This window comes from Convolutriloba macropyga, chromosome 2 (genome assembly GCF_964194025.1).
Source record: "Convolutriloba macropyga chromosome 2, txConMacr16.3, whole genome shotgun sequence".
Taxonomy (NCBI): Eukaryota; Metazoa; Xenacoelomorpha; order Acoela; family Convolutidae; genus Convolutriloba; species Convolutriloba macropyga.
In genome coordinates this window covers 40,024,957-40,052,387 of record NC_134469.1, presented here as the reverse complement: position 1 = coordinate 40,052,387, position 27,431 = coordinate 40,024,957, and the positions used below count along the sequence as shown (strand labels likewise).

The window sequence follows — 27,431 nt, the reverse complement described above, 5'->3', positions numbered from 1 at the left end:
CACTGTAATTGAATTCAAAATACCCAGAATAACATTAGCGTAGCCATTTAAATCATATAGGTTGATTAAACTTACTTAAAAATTTGAATAATTTTTATGAAAATAAACAAAATTATAAAAGTCAGGTTGACGTTTTAGCACTCACTCAGCTCAATAGAACGAATTAAATAAAAATTAAGTTAGCTTCGTTGCTAAATACTCCAGAATTTTTGCTGAATTTTGAGATTTTCGCATACGCGTTCTTCTCAAAACTTTTTGTCGGAATTTGAGCAATCCAATGTACTGTTGTACAGCTCGTCGGAATTAAAGGTCGAACCCCCTTATGTTGCTATCTCTGACTTCACCTTCAAGGTCAAATTTCACTTTGAAGAAAGGGTTAGTGTATCAGATGCAAAGCAACAGCACATTTCGGGAAAAATGACAACTAATATAATATCTAATAGACTGGAGACTACTGATAAATGATAAACCCTTAAAGCACCTAAATGTACACAGCATGGGACAATAAATTAGAATATTACATAAGGAAACAAGTTCTGACAGTAACAAGCATAGTGCAATATTTTCGGTTTTTGTTTGAGGTGCTTCGAATTGATATAGACAGAAGCTTAAAGTAGGGCTTGAGAGAGAAAATGAAAACCAAAAAACAAGCCGGTAATGCCAAAGACTCAAAGGTAGAGATTATAATGTAAATTTCACTTGATATACTCGAAGAGAAATTGCATGCTCACTCAAGATGTGCAAAAAGTCAAGAAGAGTTCAAGCTGCGCTAGTTATGAGAAGCAACCCTGTAAATAAAGCTTTTGTTCTCCTTTGAAAATGCATATACAATTATAGTTTATTTCAGGTGAATTGTACGATAAACACTTTTAATAGAAAATTTAACTTGATTCTACAAATTGATTTTTTTTCTGCTGAACCTACTCAACGATTATTGAGTATAAGTACCAATTCACTACTGTCTGATTTGCTTTGAATTAGAGACTTCAGAATCGAGATCGAGCTTCATTGAATGTTGCGTAGCCATATGTAATAGTAGACTGTCTTTGAACTAACTTGATGAATTTTCTGTGGAAAGAAAAAAATTTGAAAAAAAAACAAAACATACACCGAAAATTGTAGTGTTAATTTTCTGTGGTAAAGTTTAATCCGAAAAGTCAACCAAACCTTGTGTTTTGTTTTGGGACGAAGCGAAGTTTAGTTGAAACGAAGCATGGCACTGCGAAATAAGGCATCAGACGTCGTTCTTTATTTGTCGTTGACCATCTAATCAAATAAATAAAAAGATAAGACTATCCAAAGGATCAATTTTGTCGTAACTTCCGGGGAAAACAGTTGAAGAAAACTGCTCTGCTGAAAGATTAAAAATTCAACAAAGAAGCTCAACACAGCACTCAAAGCAAAAATTCTCTAATTTTGAGAATCGAGAAAAGTCAAGAGGTGACTAATAACTCACAATCAAAGACAGTGACAACATGGGAAGCTCGCCTTGAAAAGCATGAGTTGTGGACGATCTTTTATACTAATAGCTGCTTGAAATTGCTTGTTGATTTTGTTTCTGAGCACTGTACTATTACAACGTACGCTACGTTAACTAGAAGATTTCGCGCTGGTGAAGTGATTGAATTTCACAATTAAACCCATTTGAATTTGCTTTTTAAAATTGAAGTAATTCTGTTTGCTGGATATTGTTAAGCCTTCAGTCACCACTGATTGTACAGATCAAATCTCCCACTGATTTCCTCGGGATTCAAATTGGGAAGCATACCCCCATAATAACACAATTTAGACAACTTAAGTTAATCACTAAGTTATACATCTGACTGTAGTAACCAAGTTTCGATGCAAAACTATTCTATCTTTCTTGTACTCCTCTTCTTAGAATAAGGCAAAATCATCAGAGTATCATCAGAGCTATATACTGTTTTCCCATAGTACTGGTAAACCATTTATATACGTGTTCTGAAAACATTACAGCATACGGTTATAATCGCCCTCTCGAAGTTATTGAAGAACTCGATTTCGCCTCAGAATTTGACTACTTCTCGGTGGAACTAACAACTGTGTGGTATGTATATTCGCATCTAATGCAGATAAAAATAAGAATCGGGGCCAGATTGTATTCCAGAGTATGTACCAGACAAATGCAGTCGAAAATTTGAACTGAATCGGCTTCTGACCGGGATGGGTTTTTATTTAAGTTTGACGAACTTTCGTGTCCTTGTTAATGACATATTACTTCTAATATTCTTCCCGCAATTTAATTTTAAATTGTATGTCTATTTACTTACCATAATCCACAGGAGCAGTGGCACTAAGAGGCATAATGAGGTTTACATCAACAGAAATGACCTTCAATGTATAGAAGTGGCCGCTGTAAATCTTTACTTCTGCTGTAAATCTGTACGTGAAAGCAAACAAAGGCGAATTATTCGCTATCGACGATACCCTGCAATGACAGTATCTACTTAATCCCCCATTTGTAACCGAGATGTCTTTCAACTAAAATAAACTCCAAATATGGACCCTTACTACTCAACAACGTTTTTTTCTCGGTGAATTACAAATCTACGAACAGCAATATTCGACATAACTTCCTTTGCTAAAATTGTTAACCTCAACACGATTCATAAGGATCTTCCAAGTTTGACCGAATGAAATAAACTAGTAAAAATTGGCAAAAAATGTCTAAGTTAAAAGCAAGCGATCTGAGATTGTTTCTCTTATTTTGTCATATTTTGTTTTAAAAAGTTGTTGCTTGACGGCTTAAGCCTCTGCAAAGGTGAGTAAAGCTCATTAGGCTAATGCAAATTAATTACATAATTATCAATTTTCCCAAAAGAAAATAGAGAGTTCTAATATCAAACTTAAAATATATGAAAAAGAAATGTTTTTTTTTCGCCTCATTGAGATCTCAAGACAAAAAATTAAGAAGTTTTGCTTGCATTTATACAATCAAATTGAAGGTTTTAAGACTATTTTTTGCCCTAAACAACTTTGATATTTCCTTGGACTCTACAGATGGTTTTTTAATACTCTTTTAATACCGCTTCTGAAAAAAAGCAGAAAAGACAAAGACGGACTTATCAAATAACCATATTAAGACAACTTCTTCAAAAAATTTTAACATGGAGTTCAAAGTTAATGCTAATTCAATTCAAGTACCAGCGAAGTCCCATGATTAAAAGCTGATGTACATAGTGGGAGCAGGACAGTTCTCATATAGAACGTCGACATATTTGAAGGAGTTTTTCCCAGGTCCAAGTGTGCGCTCGAAACCATCCTGGTCCAGACCGTCCTGGACCAACAGTACCCCTGATCAGACTCAAGCGCGCTTGGCGATTTATTTGCGCTCGAACAAACCTGCTTTCCTGATCAGACGCACCCACCTTCGCTGAGTATAAATATTTATTATTATTTTTATTTTTATTGCAACAATGTATGGGTTAAAACTATGAAGAGTTGCGTCGCTCTCATGATTGCTTTCTTCCAAATATTTTTGAGGTGAAAAAGAAGTTTTGCGTGCGCCAGAGAGAAACAAATTTAAAATCTTGCAAGAAGCTCTCGGAATAGTCCAATTCGTCGACAACACTAAAAAAGTAAGTCCAATGTTAAAGTGATATAAAGTGTTTTCAAAGTCTCAGTGCAAAAATAGCTACGATATGTATAACATTTTTGGTCTGTCTAACAGAATGTCTAATTAGTACATTGATGCATGACTGAGAAAATTGAAATACAGTTAAGGTTGATTTGAGCCATATAGTCATGCTTAAATGGGCTCTTTTCTGTTATAGTCCCCCACGTCGATTTGCACCCCCGTACCTTACCTCCAGAGCAGGTCACAACTGGAACAGAGTAAATTCAAAGAAACTCTCTGAGCTGGATCAGAGTCTGATCAGGTCACTTTTTACGCTTCACAGAGTAGCTCCAGAGTAGAAGTATGTGGTTACCCCTGACAGAAGAGCTCCCAGAGCAGGCCTACTCTGGGACAACTCTTGACAGAGCAGGCCTACTTTGGGACAACTCTTGACAGAGCTGGCTCAGAGAAGGCCTACTCTGGGACAACTCTTGACAGAGCTGGCTCAGAGCAGGCCTAATCTGGGACGACTCTTGACAGAGCTGGCTCAGAGCAGGCTTACTCTGGGACAACTCTTGACAGAGCTGGCTCAGAGAGGTCTGATAAGATGCAACAAAAAAGCAACTTTCTGATCAGAGGCACATCTAGCGTCTGATGGGATTTGATCAGAACCAAAGGGGTCCAGCTGAGAGAAAATGCTGGTCCACTTACAAGGAAAATTTGATTAACATTACTATTATTATGGAAAGCTGTCTAAGTTCATCCATTGGTTGAGAAACATGCACTTACGGTATGATAATTTTTTTTCACAGTGGTTGGATTTTTCTTTTTCATTCTCAATACTTTCAAAAAAGTCTTTTCTTTAGATAAGTTAAATACTTCAAACATCATTTTTCATGAAATGGATATACTATAGCAATCTATTTAGTTTTTTTTCTGTGATCAACTCTGTCAAGACAGACTCCAGAGTAGACCTACTCTGGGTTTTACTCTGCCAAGGCAAATTCCAGAATAGACCTACTCTGTGTTCTACTCTGTTAAGACAAGACCCATAGTTGAGAGGTCTCGTACTTCGGGGAGCTCTGTCTCAGCTCTGATAGCGCACCTAACGCTGGAACTACCCTGCTCCAGCTCTAATCTACTCTGAAGGTTCGGTACGGGAACTAGCTTGTTTGGATTTCACACACTCACACAATCAATTAAGCACAAACGACAACTACAACATAATGATGAAGCGAAGTTTTGAAGTTAACGCGTATCTAAGAATTTAGTTTGCATATAGTCTAAGCGACAGTTAAATAATGCGTGTTTTTGTCAATTTGATAATTATCTTGTCCAAGAACTGTCATCAATATAAATTTTTTGGTAATCGAGAGCAAAAATCTTTTCAATTTAGCTTCGATGACGAAATATTACCGATATGAAAATCAATTATCGATAAGTAACGAAACTTGATTATATCTGGGGGTGCAAGCAGATTGGCTATACAAGGCTGGGCAGAGGGGGGGGGGGGTATAACAGAAGAGAGCCGCTTAAATGACTCTTGGTGTTTGATCTGAAACCATGGAATCGAAACAGATATCAAACGTGGCGATTAAGTATTATATAATTATTTGTACTGGGAAAGTATCGACGAAAAGATCAACGGAATAATTTCCCAGGTATCCATGGTTAATTGCATGTTTTGGCATAGGGTAAATTGCTAGCTGTTGAAATTACAACTTCCATTGACATTTCGTTTTAATTAATTTCCAGTTTTGGAACCGCTTAATTTTGGAACCAGAAGTCTTTTTTCTGAGAAACATAGCACTCAGTCCAACTCAGAGAAACATAGCACTCAGAATATTGCACTCAGTCCAACAAAAGTGGATGAGCAGCTCTCTTAGGGCCTTATGCTCCGCTAGTCTCTAACTATGCGATTTACCAAAAAAACTTTAAGTGCAATTTCATTGTGCGAAGGGCGGTTCTCAGTGTTAAAATTTTGACAACCCCCCTCCCCGTTAGCCCATGCTGGCTACCACCAAAACCAACCGCTTGGCTTTTTTGGGTGAAAGTATCTTTTTGGGCGAAATTTACTTTAAATTTCCTATTTTGACGTAAGGAAAACTGCTTTTATTAATAAATTGGGTGCAATGATTGTTCGTCTGAGTAATTTTTCTACTTTGTTGCGGATGAAAGTCGCAACTTTAAGAGGAAGAAGTCAACGCATGAGAAAAAGTTGCAGCCGTCCAAAAACTTCCAGCAAAACAGTTACCCGTAAAAAACGTAACCCAGAAAAACTGTAAACTAACCAATTGTAACCTGAATTTACTTGACTAGAAACTCGTTTTGCCTTATTATATGCAACAAGTTATTGGTTTACCCCTCCTTTCAAGAGCACAAAAACCTACACTAATCTGCATTCATTTCTCTTCCTGAAACTGGACGAGAGTCCCCTTTCGCCCGATTTTTGGGCTGTTCTAAATTATGCTAGACAGAGACTAGTTGTAGACAACTTAAAGGCAAAGAACATAAGAAAGTTACAACGAGTCAGATTGTAGCGCAAAGAGATGTAGCAAAAAGACAAAGAGAGACAAAGTTTTTTAGACGGAGAACAGAAAAGAATAAAAACTTTTTCGACGCATTGATATTTTTTTATTGGGTTACAGACGTCACCTGTCAAGAAGGCTTCAATTTGGGCTCAAGAAGTTACCCATGGAGATGTTTTTTCATACAGCGGTTTCAGACGTTACCGCAGCTGATCGCCTGAGGTTCCAGTCCTCACCTGAAGAAGTCCTGTCCCCAAGTTAGACAAAAATTCTCTTTTTTTGCCAAATTCGCACCTTTTTTCAACATTCCGAAAAATGTTCCAAAGCAAATTCCCCCGACAAAATTAAACGATTTCATCAGTACATTCTATTGGACCATCATATGATCATTAAAAAGACTGCTTCCTAATTTACAAATTGAAAACAAGAAAATAGTTTGCAACTTTTCTTGTTTTTGAGAGAAGTTCCTTTTAAAGCATTAAAAAACAGATAAAACTTGTCAAGTGTCAAATATTTTGGCATTTCTCAACTACTCAAGTGAAATTAAAATATTCATCTGGTGACAAAAATTTTTTGAAAGAAAAGCAAAAAAAGAAACTAGTAAAATCTAATATAGTTTTTATTTTTCAAAGAAACAGAGAGGGAAAACGGTTGAAAACTCTCAACACACAAGTCTAAACAAAAAAACAAGCAATTTCTACTGTAAAAAATGTAATATTTTAACGAAAACACAGTTTTACAGTATTGATTTTGAAGAAAGAGAAGAAATTAAAATGGGACCTTTCTTATTTGCAGAAAGCTGTTTTGCGAATCAAATCAGATACATTGAAATTTAGCCAAACGTGATCAATCTCGTTTTAATTTTTTTGAGAAACAAAAGGGTTTTGAGAAAACATTTCACAAATCCAATTGTAGAAAATAGAGGCATTACTTGAAACCAAACATCGGAAACATTTTTTTAAGTTTTTCCACCAATATTCTTTCGCTAAAACTTCAACCAACGCATATTCAGAACAATTAGCAATAAAAATTAACCAGTTTCTTCCTAAGCAAACTAGGTTTCAAGAAAACAGATATCAAAAACGAGAAACTTTTTTCTTGTTTTACAACATTTTAGTCGCACAGAAGCTCTTGCAATTGTCAAAAAAAATTTCTTCATGTTGAGTCATATTTCCTAAGATTGATAAACAGACTTGAAATAAATTTCGATAATAAGAGACGCAGTTTTTACCTGAAAAGCGAGAAAATAAAAAAGCACTTTGCCTATTTTAAGAGCAAATTTCCTATCAGAAAATTTTTCACCGAAAACTTTGATATATGAATCTAACTACAAATTTATCATAACATCGTCCCAAACGCTTAAATTTGATAAGAAAAAAGCACAAACGTGAAATCAATTACTATCTCTTGGAAAATTATTTCTTGTTCTTCAAAACACTAATACCAATTGTAAAAATTGATTGCACCAAGCCAAAAACTGCAATTAATCAACAGACAGAGACATTGCTTCAAGAAAATAGAAAACAAAGGTCTATTTTTCTTAATTTTAAAAAAAAGTATTTTAGAGCATTCAGGAGCAAAAGAAACAGCATTACTAGTCCTACTTAATACAATAAGGCTATACAACTGACACTATAGTTGAAGATCCATGGTCACCATTTAAAAAGAAAAAAATGAAAAAAATTCTCTGGTTTGCAGAAATAATGATTTTATTTTCTCCTCTACAAGAAGTGCCAAATAGGCTTATTCTAATTAAGAGTGAACTTGACCTGTGATTTCAAAAACGGCAACTAAAAGAGCCCAAAAACCGGAAAAACGTACGTTTTTTTCTGGATTCTGAAATTAACAAAACAAAAAGCCTTTGTTGTCAATCATTTAAACACTGTAAACTCTTCATGCAGATTTTTAGCAAATGTGTAAGTGCCAGATAAAAATTAAAACTGTAGTTTTGCAAAAACATCTGCAATTTTGATTTTTTTGGAACAAAGTTCAAAACATAACAGTTTTGCAGAAGTCATCGGTCTCAGACCTTGCCGTCTGCGAAAATTCTTTTTCTCCATTGATTTCAGACGTTACCATTATCAGATGAAGAGCCTTTGAAGAGAAAACGGTTTAAGTTTCAAATTTTTTTGAAAATTTTGCAACGGAAACATTTTTTTTTAATAAAGAGATATCAGATGATATCACAACTAGAAACAAATTGTAGTCCTCATTAACATAGATGAAATCAGTTGAAAAATTTTAAGAGCGATAAAACCAACATCAGATCAGAGAGTACAAAGGGCACCCCTGTTGACTAAATGCATCGCATTTTACACGTTTTCTCCTTTTAGCCCTCACAACATCAAAAAACTGCATAAAAACGGTTTTAAAGGAGGTCTACTTCTGAAAAAACTGTGAAAGGTATTAATCAATCAAATTGTCTGGTTAAGGTTAGGGAGCTAAGAAATACATTGTTAGGTAGTTTCACAAATCTTTTGGTTGGTTAGTTACTTTTATTTGGGAAAAACAGAGAATATTTCATGTTTATAAGAAAAATGAATTTAATGTTTTAATTTATCAAAGCTTGACCAGGACTCTAGTTCAATGTAACTAGAGTTCTGGTCAAGCTCTAGTTCAACTGCATAATTGTAGCAACGCACAAATATCCTTTCAAAAACAGTAGCCAGACACACTAGTTAAAACAGTTCTAGCCAGCTATTTAAGCAAAACTTATGTTTACTTAATAAAAAATTAAACAATTATTTAGGTCTGTTGAACAAAATGCGATTAAAGCGCGCAAAATTTCAGAAACGCTTCATTATCATAGGCCAAAAAAGCTAGATTGAGCAAACAAAAGAGATCATAGGACATCAGTTTTTGACAAATATTGCGTCGCTGGTCTTTTGAACAAGAAAAAATTTGGATCATTAGCATTCAAAACTTAGACAACTTTTTTAAATATAAAATAGCATTTGTCCGGTTCTTTAAGCCGGTCAACAGTCAACTAGCAGTCAACAGAGGACAACAAGCTGCAAGATGTCTCAGCAGATCACTTCTGAATTCCAGTCTGCCATCAGCATGTTCAAAGCGACAGAATTGACCATGAATTTCCAGCTCGACTTTTTGGAGAAAGTTATTCGCCAAAGAAAGAGTTTTCGATTCTTGTCCCTGCTGATTGAACAAACCAGAGCACAAAAAACGTTCAAAGAGCTGTCGCAGAACGTGATAAAATTGCAGCCTCATCAGAATACAGCAACATCAATACTGAGCAGAGAAACCAATTTGATCAACCGTTTTAACAAACTAAAGTTGCAAATTGATCTTTTGGACGGTGATGGATAAATGAGCCAGTCCTTCGGCTGGATCAGAGATGATGTCAGCATGATCTGATGCAGAGAAAACTGATATCACCAATCAAAGTTTTTCTCAATAGTTAACAATGAAGACAACTAGCTCCGACGGAACATGGTACAACACAAAAGCAGCTCAGCCCATCCAAATGAGCCTCCTGATATCCTGCGTCGACCAGGAAGACCAACACTCTTTCTTCAACAGTCAACTGCTCTCAAAAAAACTTCGAACGAATTCTCTGCTCTCACCAAAGACAAACCAAAATGCAGAACCGGGAAATAACAAGTACAGAATCTTGCAGAAACTGATAACAACATTCCCAATCTTTTAACACAAGCCTGTGATACACTTGAACTGATGACACTCAATATGCCGCTATCAAAACTAACCACCAGCCAAGCTTGCGACCCTACGGCCTCCAAACAGCCCCGATCACCCGACAACAGTGAAGCAAACGAAAACCCATTTGCTAAACCTTTTGCCACTTCTAACTAACCTGAGCATTTCAAGCGACACTATTACAGCAGAATCAAAATTTTGTGCTCAAATTTCTCTGATGTCAACATTACTGAGCCTTTTTTTCTCAAAACCAGTGACTGAAAATAGATTAATATTTCGAACAGCAAATCAAGCTTGTCATGATACCCAAAAGGAACAAATTGCTAAAAAAAAAACTAGAGCAAATCAAATTCCGTTATTCAACAGCAATCATTCCAAGCCTCTGCTCAAAAAACCAAATTCATTCCAAGCCAAAAACACAGAAAGTCAGAACCCACTCAATTTCCAACAAGAGAGAATGGTTGCCCAAATCCAACACAAAATCAATCAAATGTTGTTGCAGAAAAATTCAACTACAAAATTGGCAGTACACATATGCAACACATGCTGAACAAGTAAGTCTACAAAAAAGTTTGTTCCTCCTTCTGAACAACAGAATTATTAACCAGTTCAGCAGTTTAATAACAGTTTGTTTCCACAAAATCACAATGAGTTTCTAAATGAAACTGCTTTGAAATTTTCAACATTTCTTCCTCAGGGTTACGCTCAGGAACTAACGAACAAACAACCTGTGGATCAACTTTGCTCACAATCAACAGTTTTTCTAACAATCTGTAATATCATCTAAATTAAACTGTCCTTGACTTTCAATCATCTTCAATGCACTTCGGTACAAATATATCTAACTTCGTTGACCCACAGACACAAAATAACGCGAAACAAAACAAATTTGGTAACTAAAGAATAGGCCAAGCAATTTAATTGTGAACAACTCAGAGGCCAACGCGTCAAACGCTAATTTGAACCCTGGCCTTTTTTTTGACAAATGTTGATTATTAACATTCAATTAGATTACCTTCCTTAAAGTTACATAACTTTAATGGAAATCATCTTCATTTCCATGAATGGATCAACAACTTCTACAGTATGATTCATCATAACACTGCAATCACAGATACACATCGAATAACATGTCAACAGAATTATATGTCAAGAATATCAAAAGAATTGATACGTGCGTATTCTTGCTACACGTCGTATTACCAGACAGCTCTAATCCAGCTGATAAATCACTTCGGTAACCGAATCATTGTGGTTAAAGCCGTTATCAACCAACTTGAAAATCGGCAAAACAATCATTAGATCAAGCAAATTTTGTTTACCTTCTCTTTTTTATAAGACTTTTTCAGGCATTTCAATACCATGGTTTTATAGCAGACCTTCACTCAACAACGCTACCAAAAAAAGCCAGAAAAGGTTCAACACAACCTCATCCTGAAGTGGACCGAGCACTGCATCGCTGAGTTTCACTCAGACCCATCTCTGGCAGAGTTCCAACAGTGGTTAGAGCTTCAAGCTCAAGTTTTTGATAAGGTTAACCGTGAAAATCCCATGAAAAACTCATTCCCAAACTCAAAAGTTTGGAAACTCAAACTTCAACGCTAATACAGCTTACAAAAACTACACAACACAACGTCTAAACTCTCGAGTTGTAAATCAGGAAAGCAACCAAAAGCATCAGTTGCAACAAAAACTACAGCCGAAGTCAACCCATTTTTCTCCGGTGAGTTTCAACGCAAACAGATCTTGCGGAAAATGCAAAAACAATCACAGAATTGCGACGTGACCCGAATACCAGCTTTAACATCCAAGTGAGAGATGCAGCTTTGATAGCAAAAACAGTTTGGGTAAAAATTGTCTTCGCAATAAACAACACAACCAGACATATCCGTCAGTTAAACGATGCCAAGTATGCAGTGGTTTTCATCGAGCAACACTGCAAGACCCAACAGACAAATCAAACGTCCAACAGCAGCTTTTTCAACAGAAAACGCACAAAAACATTAGCATACTGTTCCGTCAAACAAGAAGTCAGCGGTTGAGAATACAATCAACAGTTCTCTGGCAAAAGGCCAGCAGAATAAGAATTCAAACAGCCGCTACGGACAAACCTTCAACGTTCAAAAGCAAATCAACCCTCAAAGACAAAAACCAAATGGAAGCAGTAAAAACCAGTCTCTTAGCATTAACCAGAATCCGGATATAACGAAAAACTGGTATGAGCAGCTTCAAGTCACCCCGTTTCATTTCTGAAAGGAAATAAATCCTTCGACACATATGCCCTAATTGGTATTGGTAATGAATTTCTTTGTGTTCGGTATGCCATTACAGAATATTTTGAGTTTCCTTGCGAATCTCATTAATCAATTTCTTTTCAGCTCCCTAACACTGAAAATGAAATGACTCATTCTAAAAAACGAACCAGTAACCATTACTCCTTACAAATCAACTGAGATTTTGTTATGTTCTCTCGAGCATGCAGCACACCATCTTTAAAAGTCAGTGCAGCAAATGTTATCCAATTGAGACAAATTTTCGATGCATTTATAACTTACATCGATGCCCTCCTATAGATTACAGCGAAAAATTGGTGCCATCCTTGGTGTTAAAGCCTTTGCATTCACCTTTCCCTTTCATGTCATTGAAAAAAAACAAAATCAACCGTTCGAAGTCAAAATCATTCTCCAATCTGCCAGAGAAAGCCTCAAATTTCAAGAAATCGAACGAACGAATCCAAGCTAGACGAAGTATTTCAACATTTCTGCAGAATGGAATTGGAAAGAAGTCAACCAGACAGCAAGCCTTCATCTCCCCTTGATCAAAGATTCTTCGAGAAAATGAAAGAGTCAATTAAATTCAATGGAGAAATATTTGAAACTAAACTGCCTCGGAAAGAAAGTACAAAGTTGGAAAACTTCGTGATAACTATAACAAGACTCTGCCAGCTGACTTGAAAAAAAAAACAACGAATGCAAGATCCACCAATGGATCGAATCTGGTATCGCCGAATCTTCCAGTTGAGAAGCCTAACAGGCCCGGCAAGGTTTGCTGCGTTGCAAACGCCGCCTCTAATTTCCACGGACAGTCACCAAACAATAACTTGTAAACTGGTCCTGACATGCCTAATGGCCTGCTTGGAGTCCTTTTGCGCTTTTGTGAAAAGCCGATTCCAGTCCTCGCGGACATCGAAGGAATGTTCATGCAAATTGCTATCAACCAAACTGACCAGTCAGCCCTTCCTTTCCTGTGAATAAACAACAATGAAACCCAACGGTATCAGTTTAAAAGACTAATTTTTGGCGCTACCTGCTTTCCATCCTGCGCGGTCTATGTTTTGAACCATTGCGTTCATAAGAACGGAGACAAATATCCCGAAGAATTCAGAATCGTCAAGAATCACTTTTATAAGGACGATTACATCCAGTCCCATGATACTGTAACGAATGCCAAAAAGACAACTCAGCAAACCATTCAGAGTCTTCAGGAAGGCGGTTTCCGCCTCACAATATTTGTTTCTAACGAACCCGTTGTTCTGGAAAACATACAAGCAGGACATAGAAGAGAACAGTGACATTGTCAGAGACCTTTGACAATCCGCTTAAAAACCCTTCTCCAAGAAATATGGAAACTTGGGAAAAAGTGGGATGAACCACTACCCGTACAGATAAGCAAAAAACTTCAGAAATTACAAGATTCATAATTTGAATTGCATGAAGTGAAACTTTCCAGAACACTAACAAGTCTTCAATACACTGAAAGCAGTGCAGAATTACACGTATTCGTTGACCCCTCAGTAGCTGCAATGGCAGCTGTAGCGTACCTGCGAATAACACACAATCATTCACAGGTAACAGAAGCTTGTTTCCTTATTGGAAAATGTAGAGTTGCTCCAATAAAGCAAACAACCGTACCGAAATTTGAACTCGAAGCTGCAGTAATTGGAGTTAGGCTACATTCTACAATCGTGAAACAGTCCTCTTTCGCAATTGACAAAATTCTATTCTGGACTGATAGTCAGATAATTCTTGATTGGATTGCCTTTTCCAAAAAACAAGCTGTATATTCTTCAAACCGACTCAGAGAAATTGCAGCAACAACCGAATCAAAACAGCGGAGACATATTTTTAATTTGAAGAATCCAGCCAACCATGGCACACGTGGCCTAGATCTACGTGAAATATGTATCAAATTGTTGCAACCTACAGAGTTTCCGTCATGATCAGAAACAATCAAAAACCAACCTGTACCTTCCAAACTAGCTGACGTAGCAACAGCAGCATATACAGCTTCAAGTTTTCCATTGCCAATCATAGACCCAGCAAATTTTTCGTCTTGCACAAAAAAGCTACTCACCTTAGCACTGTCTTTAAGTTACTGTTCAGAGCAAAAAAACTTCGTGACAGCAAGCAATAAAACACAAATGATAACATTGATCGGTTTCGAAAATGTTTGATCAAATGTTTTCAACAGAATTCATTTTATTTGAGAAATTCTTGAATAAAGAAAAACCTCAAACCTCACTAAATGCAAATTACGTGCCTTCAACCCAATTCTGGACAAAAGTGTAATACGTAGTTCAGGTGGAAGACTTGGGTTTGCTCCCGATGAGATTGAAATGGAGAAATGTCCAATTATATGATATGCGGAAGATATGATTACCCGCTGCTATCTCGAGCAATCCCACCATACATGTATCCATCAGAGAACAGAACCTGTAAAAACATTTGTTCAACTGAAAAGGCATAAAATTGGTTTGCGCAAATGCATTTTGATCATCAAATGTCGATGTTTTTCGTGCAGAAGGTTTGAAGCCGAAAACACACAACCAATCATGACTCCTCTTCCAGCTTCGCGGACCATTCTACACAGAAGACACAAAAGGATACTCAAAAAAGCAATATAGTCTGATCTTTACATGCCTGGTCACCGGAGCCGTCCACTTTGAAATCTGCCCCGACCTAAGCACAAATATTTTTCTAAATGCATTCCGATGTTTCACCAGTAGGAGATGCCAACCAATAATGCTGTATGGTGACAATGGAAAAACCTTCATTGGAGCATCAGAAGAGCTCAAGAAAAGTGTAAACAACCTTAAAATTGACCAGATTTAAAAAGCCTTCGCGGCTATAAACTCGACGTGTAAATTCAAGCCTCTTTATGTCGACCATTCTGGTGGTGTCTGGGAGCGCGTGATCCAGACAGCGAAAAGAGCACTGCTGATCAGTCTAGGTTCAAGAAGGCTTTCCCGCGACGTATTCCGAAAAATACTGGTGGAAACTGAAGCCATCTTGATTTCACGTCGACTCAGAAACGTCGCTGATCTTCCAGACAACGTGATGCCTCTCACACTTAACCACTTTCTCTTCAACCGTTCGTTCAGCTCTCTTCCGCCAGAGAAATCTGACAACAGTTCTCCAGCAATTTCAAGACATGGAGGGATTTGCAGCAATTGATGAATCACTTCTAGCAGCAACTTGTCAAAGGGTGCCTGCCAACACTACTCAAAGCTCAACATGGAATGATAGCAACCAGTCGCTTTTCAGAGTCTCCGACGTTGTCTGGATACTGAACGACATGATTCCTCGTGGAATTTGATCTCTTGGCCGTGTGTTGTGGTCTACCCTGGAAACGATGGACAACACCGCTTGGTGAAAGTAAAAACGGCTCACGGTACGTTGGTTCGACCGGTTTCTATACTCTCACGCGTTTTGGCTGATTAGCCTACTTTTTCTCTTTTTTTCTCGGAGCGGTTTATAGGCGACTTGATTCACGCCCCTTCTACGACGACCTGGTCAAACACTTTCATGTGTTGTGGCCCCCTTCTTTCCTGGATTATGTTGCGAATGAAGGTCGTAACTTCAAGAGGGAGAAATCAAAGCATGAGAAAAAGTTGAATCCGTCCAGCAAAACGGTTATCCGCAAAAAACGTAACCGAGAAAAACTGTAAACTAAAAACTTGTAACCTGAACTTACTTGACTGCAATACTGTTTTGCATTATTATGTGCAACATATTTTGTTAACTTTAGTTATGATATACAACTTCCGTTTTCGATTTGCAATTTGCCTTTTACGTGGTGATCAATAAAATGGAAGTGAACTTTGTTGAGAGAGTAAATGAATTTTTGTCATGTCGCACAGCCTTTTCTTTTAACTGTCAAATTTAAGTCCTTTTAGGCAGCAAACAAAAAAGACCTAGAAGTAATTTTTTTTTCAACAAAATCAGCATTGCCATAGATTGCTGGAAAGATAATGCAGAGAACAAAATATCAATATTTGTCATTTATTTAGCATAGTTTGAAAAGCACGAAGTCTGAAGCATAATGATTTTTTGCACTGTTTGAAAACAAATTCCTGTATCAACTGAGTTTTATGCAACCTTCACCTTGAGCTTAGAGAGAGCCCAATGTCATCATATATCTTTTTCTTTGTGTCTCTAAAGCATTTCTTTGTGAAAAAGCATTTTTGTGTGAAAGCTAATTTGTTACTTTCTGCTGGATTACAAACAGTAACGCAATTTTTCTCCATTCCTCTGCGAACAAAAGTGTAAAATATGTATTTTGTTTAAGATAACAAAAGTCATCTTCAATGTAAAAATACCTATTCTGTTCGCATACAAAAATTTTTCTTTATTTAAGGGGAAAAAACGTCGTTATATCTATCCCAGAAAAAAAAGTGACCAAACAAAGTCATTTCTTGCTAAAAGCACACCTTCCTGAGGAAGCAATGATGAAAAAGTATTTTTTTTTACCTGTTCTACATAGAACTATTGGATTTTTGCTAGAAGTGAGGAAACTCAAATCACCGATATTTTATTGGTACTGAGAGCTCTGTTTGATGTTTAGCCGTGTCTGTTGTTCGCAAAAAAAAAAACTCATGGAAACTATATTTCAGAGCTATTTCTTACGCTGTGTCTCATAGCGAGAAACAAGTGATTCTCTCTGATATAGAGTGCTGAGACAAATTTTGACGCAAATTGCTTCCTTCTATTCTTATTTATGTCATGTTATAACCTTTTGCAGCCTGAAAAAAAATTAGAAAAAATAGTTATTTAGCACAATAAAAATTGCTTCAAATTAATGTTGCGACACGAAAGATCATCTAGAGCCAAAAACTGAACTCTTGCAAAACAATTTTCTATATGTCAGCTCTTAAAATTGTTCTAAATGGTAATTTTTCCAAAAGGTAATTGGGTAAAATTTAGTATCTTCGAAAACAAGTAAACCTATAGCCTGTATAATGTAAAAACAGCACGCTTTAAAATACATTATGAAGTTCTATAAAATTCTATCTAATTTATATTATAACGTGAAATTTGTATCAAACTGTTGCAACCTCCAGAGTTTCCGTCATGATCACATCCAATCAAAAACCAGCCTGTACCTTCCAAACTAGCTGACGTAGCAACAGCAGCACATACAGCCTCAAATTTTCCATAGCCAGTCATAGACCCAGCAAATTTTTCGTCTTGCACAAAAAAGTTACTCACCTTAGCACTGTCTTTAACTTACTGTTCAGAGCAAAAAAATTGCGTGACAGCAAGCAATAAAACACAAATGATAACATTGATCTGTTTCGAAAATGTTTGATCAAATGTTTTCAACAGAATTCATTTTTTTTGAGAAATTCTTGAATAAAGAAAGACCTCAAACCTCACTAAATGCAAATTACGTGCCTTCAACCCAATTCTGGACAAAATTGTAATACGTAGTTCAGGTGGAAGACTTGGGTTTGCTCCCGATGAGATTGAAATGGAGAAATGTCCAATTATATGACATGAGGAAGATATGATTACCCGCTGCTATCTCGAGCAATCCCACCATACATGTATCCATCAGAGAACAGAGCCTGTAAAAACATTTGTTCAACTGAAATGGCATAAAATTGGTTTGCGCAAATGCATTTTGATCATCAAATGTCGATGTTTTTTGTGTAGAAGGTTTGAAGCCGAAAACACACAACCAATCATGACTCCTCTTCCAGCTTCGCGGACCATTCTACACAGAAGACACAAAAGGATACTCAAAAAAGCAATATAGTCTGATCTTTACATGCCTGGTCACCGGAGCCGTCCACTTTGAAATCTGCCCCGACCTAAGCACAAATATTTTTCTAAATGCATTCCGATGTTTCACCAGTAGGAGATGCCAACCAATAATGCTGTATGGTGACAATGGAAAAACCTTCATTGGAGCATCAGAAGAGCTCAAGAAAAGTGTAAACAACCTTAATATTGACCAGATTTAAAACGCCTTCGCGGCTATAAACTCGACGTGGAAATTCAACCCTCTTTATGGCGACCATTCTGGTGGTGTCTGGGAGCGCTTGATCCAGACAGCGAAAAGAGCACTGCTGATCAGTCTAGGCTCAAGAAGGCTTTCCCGAGACGTATTCCGAAAAATACTGGTGGAAACTGAAGCCATCTTGATTTCACGTCGACTCAGAAACGTCGCTGATCTTCCAGACAACGTGATGCCTCTCACACTTAACCACTTTCTCTTCAGCCGTTCGTTCAGCTCTCTTCCGCCAGAGAAATCTGACAACAGTTCTCCAGCAATTTCAAGACATGGAGGGATTTGCAGCAATTGATGAACCACTTCTGGCAGCAACTTGTCAAAGGGTGCCTGCCAACACTACTCAAAGCTCAACATGGAATGATAGCAACCAGTCGCTTTTCAGAGTCATCGACGTTGTCTGGATACTGAACGACATGATTCCTCGTGGAATTTGATCTCTTGGCCGTGTGTTGTGGTCTACCCTGGAAACGATGGACAACACCGCTTGGTGAAAGTAAAAACGGCTCACGGTACGTTGGTTAGACCGGTTTCTATACTCTCACGCGTTTTGGCTGATTAGCCTACTTTTTTCTCTTTTTTTCTCGGAGCGGTTTATAGGCAACTTGGTTCACGCCCCTTCTACGACGACCTGGTCAAACACTTTCATGTGTTGTGGCCCCCTTCTTTCCTGGATTATGTTGCGAATGAAAGTCGTAACTTCAAGAGGGAGAAATCAACGCATGAGAAAAAGTTGAATCCGTCCAGCAAAACGGTTATCCGCAAAAAACGTAACCGAGAAAAACTGTAAACTAAAAACTTGTAACCTGAACTTACTTGACTGCAAAATTGTTTTGCATTATTATGTGCAACATATTTTGTTAACTTTAGTTATGATATACAACTTCCGTTTTCGTTTTGCAATTTGCCTTTTACGTGGTGATCAATAAAATGGAAGTGAACTTTGTTGAGAGAGTAAATGAATTTTTGTCATGTCGCACAGCCTTTTCTTTTAACTGTCAAATTTAAGTCCTTTTAGGCAGCAAACAAAAAAGACCTAGAACAATTTTTTTTTCAACAAAATCAGCATTGCCATAGATTGCTGGAAAGATAATGCAGAGAACAAAATATCAATATTTGTCATTTATTTAGCATAGTTTGAAAAGCACGAAGTCTGAATCATAATGATTCCTTGCACTGTTTTGAAAAAAAATTCTGCAACCTTCACCTTGAGCTTAGAGAGAGCCCAATGTCATCATATATCTTTTCCTTTGTGTCTCTAAAGCATTTCTTTGTGTGAAAGCATTTTTGTGTGAAAGCTAATTTGTTACATTCTGCTGGATTACAAACAGTAACGCAATTTTTCTCCATTCCTCTGCAAACAAAAATATGGTATTTTGTTTAAGACAACAAAAGTCATCTTCAATGTAAAAATACTTATTCTGTTCGCATACAAAGATTTTTCTTTCTTTAAGGGGAAAAAAGTCGTTATTTCTATCCCAGAAAAAAAAGTGACCGAACAAATTCATTTCTTGCTAAAAGCACACATTCCTGAGGAAGCAATGATGAAAAAGTATTTTTTTACCCGCTCTACATAGAACTATTGGATTTTTGCTAGAAGTGAGGAAACTCAAATCACCGATATTTTATTGGTACTGAGGTCTCTGTTTGATGTTTAGCCGTGTCTGTTGTTCGCAAAAAAAACTCATGGAAACTATATTTCAGAGCTATTTCTTACGCTGTGTCTCATAGCGAGAAACAAGTGATTCTCTCTGATATAAAGTGCTGAGACAAATTTTGACGCAAATTGCTTCCTTCTATTCTTTTTTATGTCATGTTATAACCTTTTGCAGCCTGTAAAAAAAATTAGAAAAAATAGTTATTTAGCACAATAAAAATTGCTTCAAATTAATGTTGCGACACAAAAGATCATCTAGAGCCAAAAACTGAACTCTTGAAAAACCTTTTTCTACATGTCAGCTCTAAAAATTGTTCTAAATGGTAATTTTTCCAAAAGGTAATTGGGTAAAATTTGGTATCTTCGAAAACAAGTAAACCTATAGCCTGTATAATGTAAAAACAGCACGCTTTAAAATACATTATGAAGTTCTATAATACTCTATCTAATATATTATATATATATATATATATATATATATATATATATATATATATATATGTGTGTGTGTGTGTGTGCGTGTGTGTGTGTGTGTGTGTGTGTGTGTGTGTGCGTGTGTGTGTGTGTGTGTAGGTGTGTGTGTGTGTGTGTGTGTGTGTGTGTGTGTGTGCGTGTGTGTGTGTGTGTGTGTGTGTGTGTGTGCGCGTGTGTGTGTGTGTAGGTGTGTGTGTGTGTGTGTGTGTGTGTGTGTGTGTGTGTGTGTGTGTGTGTGTGTGTGTGTGTGTGTGTGTGTGTGTGTGTGTGTGACTACATATATAAACAATAAATACACAACTTAGTATTTCAATAAAACATGGATCAGTGCTTCAGAAAACGGATCCAAATTGACGTTTTTGCAACGCCAGTGTATTTTACCCTAAAAAAATTAGAAAACAGTTCTTAAATTTTTTTATAAATCCAGACTATAAGTTTGTTATCATAAAAGATTCGTAAGGGCCGGTCGAATGTTATGTAATAGTTATATAGTCTCTGAGAAATAAAACATTGTTAACTGTTTCAATCAAGACTTGGCATATTGGCAATTCATAAGGTATTCCAAGGCAACCAGAGAAACAAAAAATAAAAGCAATTATCAAGAGATCCCTTGTATTTCGATTCCCAGCGGATCACTGTTCTTGGCTATGCTTCTCATCCACTAGTGGATGAAACTCCAAAACCGCGGGTCGGTTAACCACCGGTTCACTGGTGCAATTTCTAATATGTCTGGCGGAGATTTACGGCTTACTTAACATCTTTTCCGCAATTCGACCTGCTTTCTTATTGGCTTGCTGGATCGCTATAAGGCATCTGTGGGCCTTTCCACCTCAATAAGTAAACCAGTACTAGGCCATTTTTATACAAACAATTTCATTTTTAGGAGCTAGGGATTACAACAGAACGGGCGTCGTGCCGAATAAAAAAAAGAGAATCAAAGCTGAATGCTTAAGCTCGATTGATCAAACAATATGAATGTTCTAAATGTCGGTTAATGGGAACGCAGAGACAAATCTTGTAATCGAATAGTTAAATTAGAAATAATGGTTGACAACTGTGGCCATAAACACGAAATTCCGTCCATATTTATTACCCCAAATTACCGCACTTTTACATTCATGGTGATCACCTTTAATTTATAACTTCCTTGACTTCTTATGACAACCGATCTTAACTAGCTATTTACTCTGATAATTTACTTCTCTAAAAGATCAAGGGTCATCATATCACCTATAACAATATGAAAAGTTGGGGACAAATCTAGTATAAATAACACGTGTTAGCTCCTTGTTGCATTCACTCATTTCATAAATAACCAAGATGTAAATCAGCACGTGGATGAGGTAGGTACGTATATCTTTCCATAATTTAAACAATTAACATTATACTTTCAACACTCCTCCTATCATGTTAAGTGTTTGTTCCGAGAAGGACATCACGAAAAAGTGATACTTTGGTCCTCCCCAATGCTTTTGTAAGTGTGTCTGCCGGCATGCGATCGGTAGGTAAGTAGTTTAGCTCTAATAGTCGACTTTGGACTAAATTCCGAACGAATTGCACTTTTAATGAAAAGTGCTTTGTCTTTCCGTGATTCATCGAATTTTTAATTAGAGCAATACAAGCTTGGTTGTCTACAAAGACGTTTACTGGCTGCTGTATTTCTAAATCTAATTCTCGTAATAGGTTAACTAAATGTACTGCTTCTTTACTGGCCTCTACTAAGGCGTTAAGCTCAGCCTCAGCTGTTGAAGTAGATACACACTTTTATAACTTGCTAGCCCGACTGATTGCGCCTGAACTATTACTAAGTTTAAAACAAAAACCACTTGTACTTTTTCTATTGTCTATGTTGCCTGCCCAATCTGAGTCTGAAAATCCTGATAACTCCAGTTTCTCATTTTTTCTAAAAACCATCTTCTCTGATTTTGTACCTTTTAGGTAACGTAAACACCCTTTCGCCGGATTCCAATGGCGCCTTCCAGGGTTTTCAACAAACGAACTCAATAAATTGGCTGCGTGCGCAATATCTGGTCTACTTGTTAATGCCAAATAGTTCAAACATCCCACTATACCCCTATAATCACATGATTGCATTTCTCTATGCTCATTGCTGCCTATTTCTGGTGAATCTAATTTTGATAGTTTCAGGCTAAAATCTAAAGGTGTTTCCCGTGTCTTTGATTCGCTCATGTTAAACTTCTCTAGTAATTTTTCTACATATGCTTCTTGGCTTAGCATAATTTCGTTTTGTGTTCGCTCAATTTTTTTATTTAAGAACCAGCTAAGATCTCCATAACTGCTAATTTGAAGTTGCTCACTAACTTTGTTTTTAAAGTTTTCACAAAAGTCTTCCTGCAATCCTGATATCACCATATCATCTACCCAAAGACACACTAATCCCTCTATACCATTTTCTCCTTTCATTATGAAAAGACACTCATCTTGAATAGCCGGCGTGAAACCTAATTGGTTGAGAAAAGTTTTGATTGTTAAGTACCAATTTCTACCCACCAATTTCTACTGTTTCAATCCATATAAACTTTTCCTCAGCTTACAAATTAATGGATTTCCTTGCTTGCCAAACTTTTCAAACCCTTCGGGCTGTTGCATAAAGATTTCTTGTTCGATGTCAGCGTTTAAGTATGCTGTTTTGATATCCATTTGTTTCAACTCGGTGTTTTTATATACTGCGTAGCTTATCAGTACTCGAATGGTTGAGAGGCGTGTTGTTGGTGAGTAGGTTTCGTTGTAATCCCGACCTGGAACTTGGCTAAATCCTTTCGCTACGAAGCTTGCCTTATACCTTGTTATCTCCCCCCTAGAACCAAACTTAAGAGCAAAGTACCAGCGGCTACCAATGGGTTTATTTCGTTTGTTCTCTACCAGTTCCCAAATTTTATTTTCCACTAATGAGTTGTATTCCAACTTCATTGCCCCGTACCAGTTTTTATCCCTAATTGCTTCATCAATAGACTTAGGTAGCAGTTCGTTGTTAACAATTTCACCAAGGAAAGCTACCGGGTTTAAATCTCTATCACCATCTGAATGATGCTTGTTGACTATCTCCTCCTTCTTTTCTTTGACTTCAATAAACATTTCGTTTTGGTTGAGTTACATTGCGAGATTTTCTAACCTTAAGGACCCCTTTGTCATTTGGAATACCTACCAGATAAGTTTTACTATTGTCTGAAGACCCTAAGAATATTCCTTTTTGAGAAGTTCTATCAATCTTACCACGAAAATCTTTTTCAACATGAACGAAAGCTGAACAACCAAACACTTTGATTGATTCTAAGTTAGGTTTCTTCTTGTACATTGCCTCAAGAGGTGTCTTCTGAATACCTGAATGGAAACAAAAATTTTAAATCTCAATTGCCATGTTAAGTGCATATGGCCAATACTCTTTTTCGAAACCTGACTGCTCTAAAAGACATCTAGCCATTGGGGTGATTGTCCCCCAATTCCTCTAAACCTTTCCGTTTTCTTGTGGTGTATACGGTGCCGAGAACTCAAGCCTAACGCCTTTTCGTCTACATAATTGTTTTATGTCATTTGACACATATTCCCCTGCACCGTCACAAACTAAGGTTCCTGGTTGTCCTATGTCTGCAAAGAACTGTTCAACTTTTTCAAAGGCCTCGTCCCTTGTCCTCAAAAAATATAGTTTCTGATATTTGCTAAAAACTATCCACGAACCCTATTTCATACCTATGACCATCAACCGCTTCCGGTTAGATGGGCCCTAATATGTCGGTATGAACAATTTCTAAGACTTCACTTGCTCTTGTTTCCTGAATCTCTTGGTACTGAAAGTTTCTTTGATTTATTTAGCTGACATATTTCACAGTTTGCTAAATCATGCTCGTTTACTTTTAGCCCCACTGCGTGATCTTTTAATTTGATATGTCCTCAACATTGTTATGACCCAAACGCTTATGCCACAAACTAAGGGGATCTCCATTTGCTAAGTTGCACTGCTCGCCGTAATCAATGTTGTGCCAGATAAATAAACTATCTCTTTCCTCGAAAGGGAAAACTGTTCCGTTATTAGTTCGTATTTCTAAATCCCACCAAAGACGACCTCATTGCCTGTTGCTCTAAATTTTGACACTGATATCAGATTCCTTGTGTTGTTGGGAACAAGCAACGCATTATTTAATCTTATTTTTCGCGCTAAACCATTGGAATCCAAAACCCTAATTTCAAATGTTCCTTTCCCATTAATTGAACTTTTACTGCTGTTTGCATTAGTGATGGTACCAGAATACTCCTTGTCTATATCTATGAATAAACTTTCATCTTTAATCATATGACTGGTAGCACCTGAGTCTAAAACTAGCTCATTTGCAAGGTTGTTTTCCGACGTTTGAAAGAAGGAAAAGATCTCTTCTTCTTCTTCTTCTTCTTCTTCTTCTTCTTCTTCTTCTTCTTCTTCTTCTAAATTCTGCTCCTCAACTAAATTTTGCGTGCCCCTCTGGTTGGTTCTCTTGCTTTGACTTACAAACTTTTCCCCATGTTTCTGTTGTTTTCTACAAAATTTAGCTATATGTCCGTGCTCACCACACTTAAAACATTTCATTTGAGAAGCTTTGGTTTGTTCAGGATTCGTTTTCTTAAACCTACATTTTTTTGCTATATGTCCCATTTTCTCGCAGTTGAAATATTTCCCTTCCTTATTAAAGAATACGCTCTCTGTTTTGGTTTTTACATTTTCATTATCGAAGTTTATCAGGTCTCGTTTTATTTCCTCTAGAGTTTTCTCGTCTTTGCTGTATTTCACGAGTGTTGCGAAATTTTCTTATTCCTTCGAGAGCCCTTTTAGAATTATTCAGACAAACATTTTTTCACTAATTCCTTCATTCGCTAGTGTTAAGTTGTATTGCATATCATTTACTCTGGTGAGATAATCTACTATACTCTCACTTGAAGTCTTCCTAAGGCTAGTTAATTGCGCTATCAATTTGTGTAGCCGGGGTCTCTCAAAACTTTTGAAGCGTTTACACAGTACATCCCAAGCTCTAGTACCATCACCCTTATGTGGTCTAAGAAAAAGAACTGATGTTTTGTCTAAAGCCTGAACTAACTCATATCACAATGTCTTCTTTTTCTCTTCTATTTCTTCCCTCCCTTTTTCTATAGCTTGCCTACGTTGCTCCTTCGAAGAATTATTTCTAACAGCTGGCAAATAATCTAGATATGTGGCTTCTCCACTAAGAACCTTACCAAGTTTTAAAGAGTGCATACGAGCCTCAAAATGTTCAGCAAAATACAAGAAATCATCCTCACGCCCGCTGAATACCAATCTTTCTAATTTTGAGCTCATTGTTAGGCCTGTCTTACTTCGTTTAATTTCCGTTTGCCTCAAATTAACTCTTTAGCTTTGATTGTTCCCTACTGAACCAAAGGCTTATGATGCCCCAACTATGTCCTTTGTTTTTCTAAGCTAGTACTGCTCTAGGTAAATATTCTTTTGTAAAAAGGGTCGGGCTGTGAAAAAAAAATCTTGTTCGGATTTAGATCAAAACTGCTTTCCTTTCTACGCGTGTTTGAATCTGTTTCCTGTTGGTGGCTGTGTTATAGGGCGACGAAGCGGTGAGTCGTTATGTTTGTGTATCCAAAAAATGCTTTTTAGCACCAGGTTAGCACCTGTAATATGGTAGCACTTGTTAGAAAAAAAACACTAAGCAAAAAGAGTTTGGTCGACTAAATTAATCTAGAAGTTGGTGTTCTGTTCGAGTTCTGTAATATCATTGACAAAATCGAAAGCAGGACATTGATATTGAGCCAGGGTTTTTCTGCCGCGATTAAGCACGATGAGGATACCAACACCCTCCGAGGATAATGTACTCGAACCCTAATCCTAATCCTAATTAAGAAATGTTTTACCACCAACTTTTGTGTCTTTCGACCACCAAACTTGTATCTTACAGAAGCACAGCACACACAATTGAAAATGAAACAGTTGTTTAAGCTGAGCTGTTCTCAGCTATTCTAAGCAATCCTGGTTCCCCGACAGCTCTGTTATACAATTGAACCTCCGCGCTCCTTTTTGATCCCCCACAACAGCTCCAGTCACTCTTGACTTCACAAGCAGAATCCACTGCTTAGCTACACACACTTAGCACTCCACGATTGAAGTCCCCCGACCAGGTACACAAGCTCTCGACTCAACAGATGAAGTCCCCCAACCAGCTTCACAAACTGCTCACTTCACAAGTGAAGTCCCCCAACCACTTACAAAAGCTTCCAACTCCACAATTGAAGTCCCCCAACCAGTCACACAAGCTTTCAACTCCACAACTGAAGTCCCCCAACCAGTTACACAAGCTTCTTACTCTTGCTTCTTCTGGTCTCACTTGGCCACTTCTTGACTACAAGGCTTATCTCTCCTTGTGTTCTCTGTCTTCCTCCCCCAGTGATTTCAGCGATCCTCTTATGTAGCAAAGAGGCGCAGCAACAACGTTTTTCTATTTACGATGGGGGTTGATTACTTAACTTAGAAAAGCTCTGGGCCCATAACCTGTCGGGTAATGGGAACGCAGAGACAAATCTTGTAATCGAATAGTTAAATTAGAAATAATGGTTGACAACTGTGGCCATTAACACGAAATTCAGTCCATATTTATTACGCCAAATTACCGCACTTTTACATTCATGGTGATCACCTTTAATTTATAACTTCCTTGACTTCTTATGACAACCGAAAATCCCTAAGAAAATCCCATTCGCTCATATTTTTGCTCTGAAGTTAGATTTGCCTCAAGTTAGACAAGCCGAAAAACTAACATCAATCACTTTAATTTTCGTACCTTTTCGGAATTAGCTTTATACTAGTTCGGTACTAAATTGCAATTGGTGTTATGTACGAGTGTGGTGTTTTGTTTGAATATCACAATTAGATTTGCTGGGTCGCAAATCTTTCAATCAATTTTTGCATATGGAAAGAAAACGTTTTCAAAATGTGCCTATTAGAACCAACTGTAGGGGTCGCAGCGGTACGATAATTTTATTAATGACAAAAGCTTACCTGTTCAGCACGTCTCAGCAATTTCACAAAAGTTTGAATAAAAGCTTCTGTACCTTGCTATTATAATAATCGTACACAAAACAATGCCCGCGGTGGTTCAAAACTTTTACTTTTTTCTTGAGTTCATATAGGTTTGTCAGAATTGCCTTCATATTTTACAAAAACACGCGCCGTTTCTGTTTCAAGAGCATTTTATAAACACTT

General features: G+C 37.2%; 1 protein-coding gene across 2 annotated transcripts in view; it reads right to left on the bottom strand.

Annotated features, from left to right (window-relative positions):
- The window catches only part of LOC142335269 (MFS-type transporter SLC18B1-like), a 42,447-nt gene extending 15,026 nt beyond the window's left edge, over positions 1-27,421 (bottom strand). Inside the window, exon 1 of one of the 2 annotated variants that reach the window (XM_075383693.1) lies at positions 27,228-27,421. The gene's annotated coding sequence lies outside the window, so the exon portion shown is untranslated. Of the gene's footprint in view, positions 1-2,291; positions 2,357-27,227 lie in introns of those variants that run through there. The other variant, XM_075383694.1, reaches the window with a different exon arrangement.
- Between the last annotated feature and the right edge of the window lie 10 nt (positions 27,422-27,431).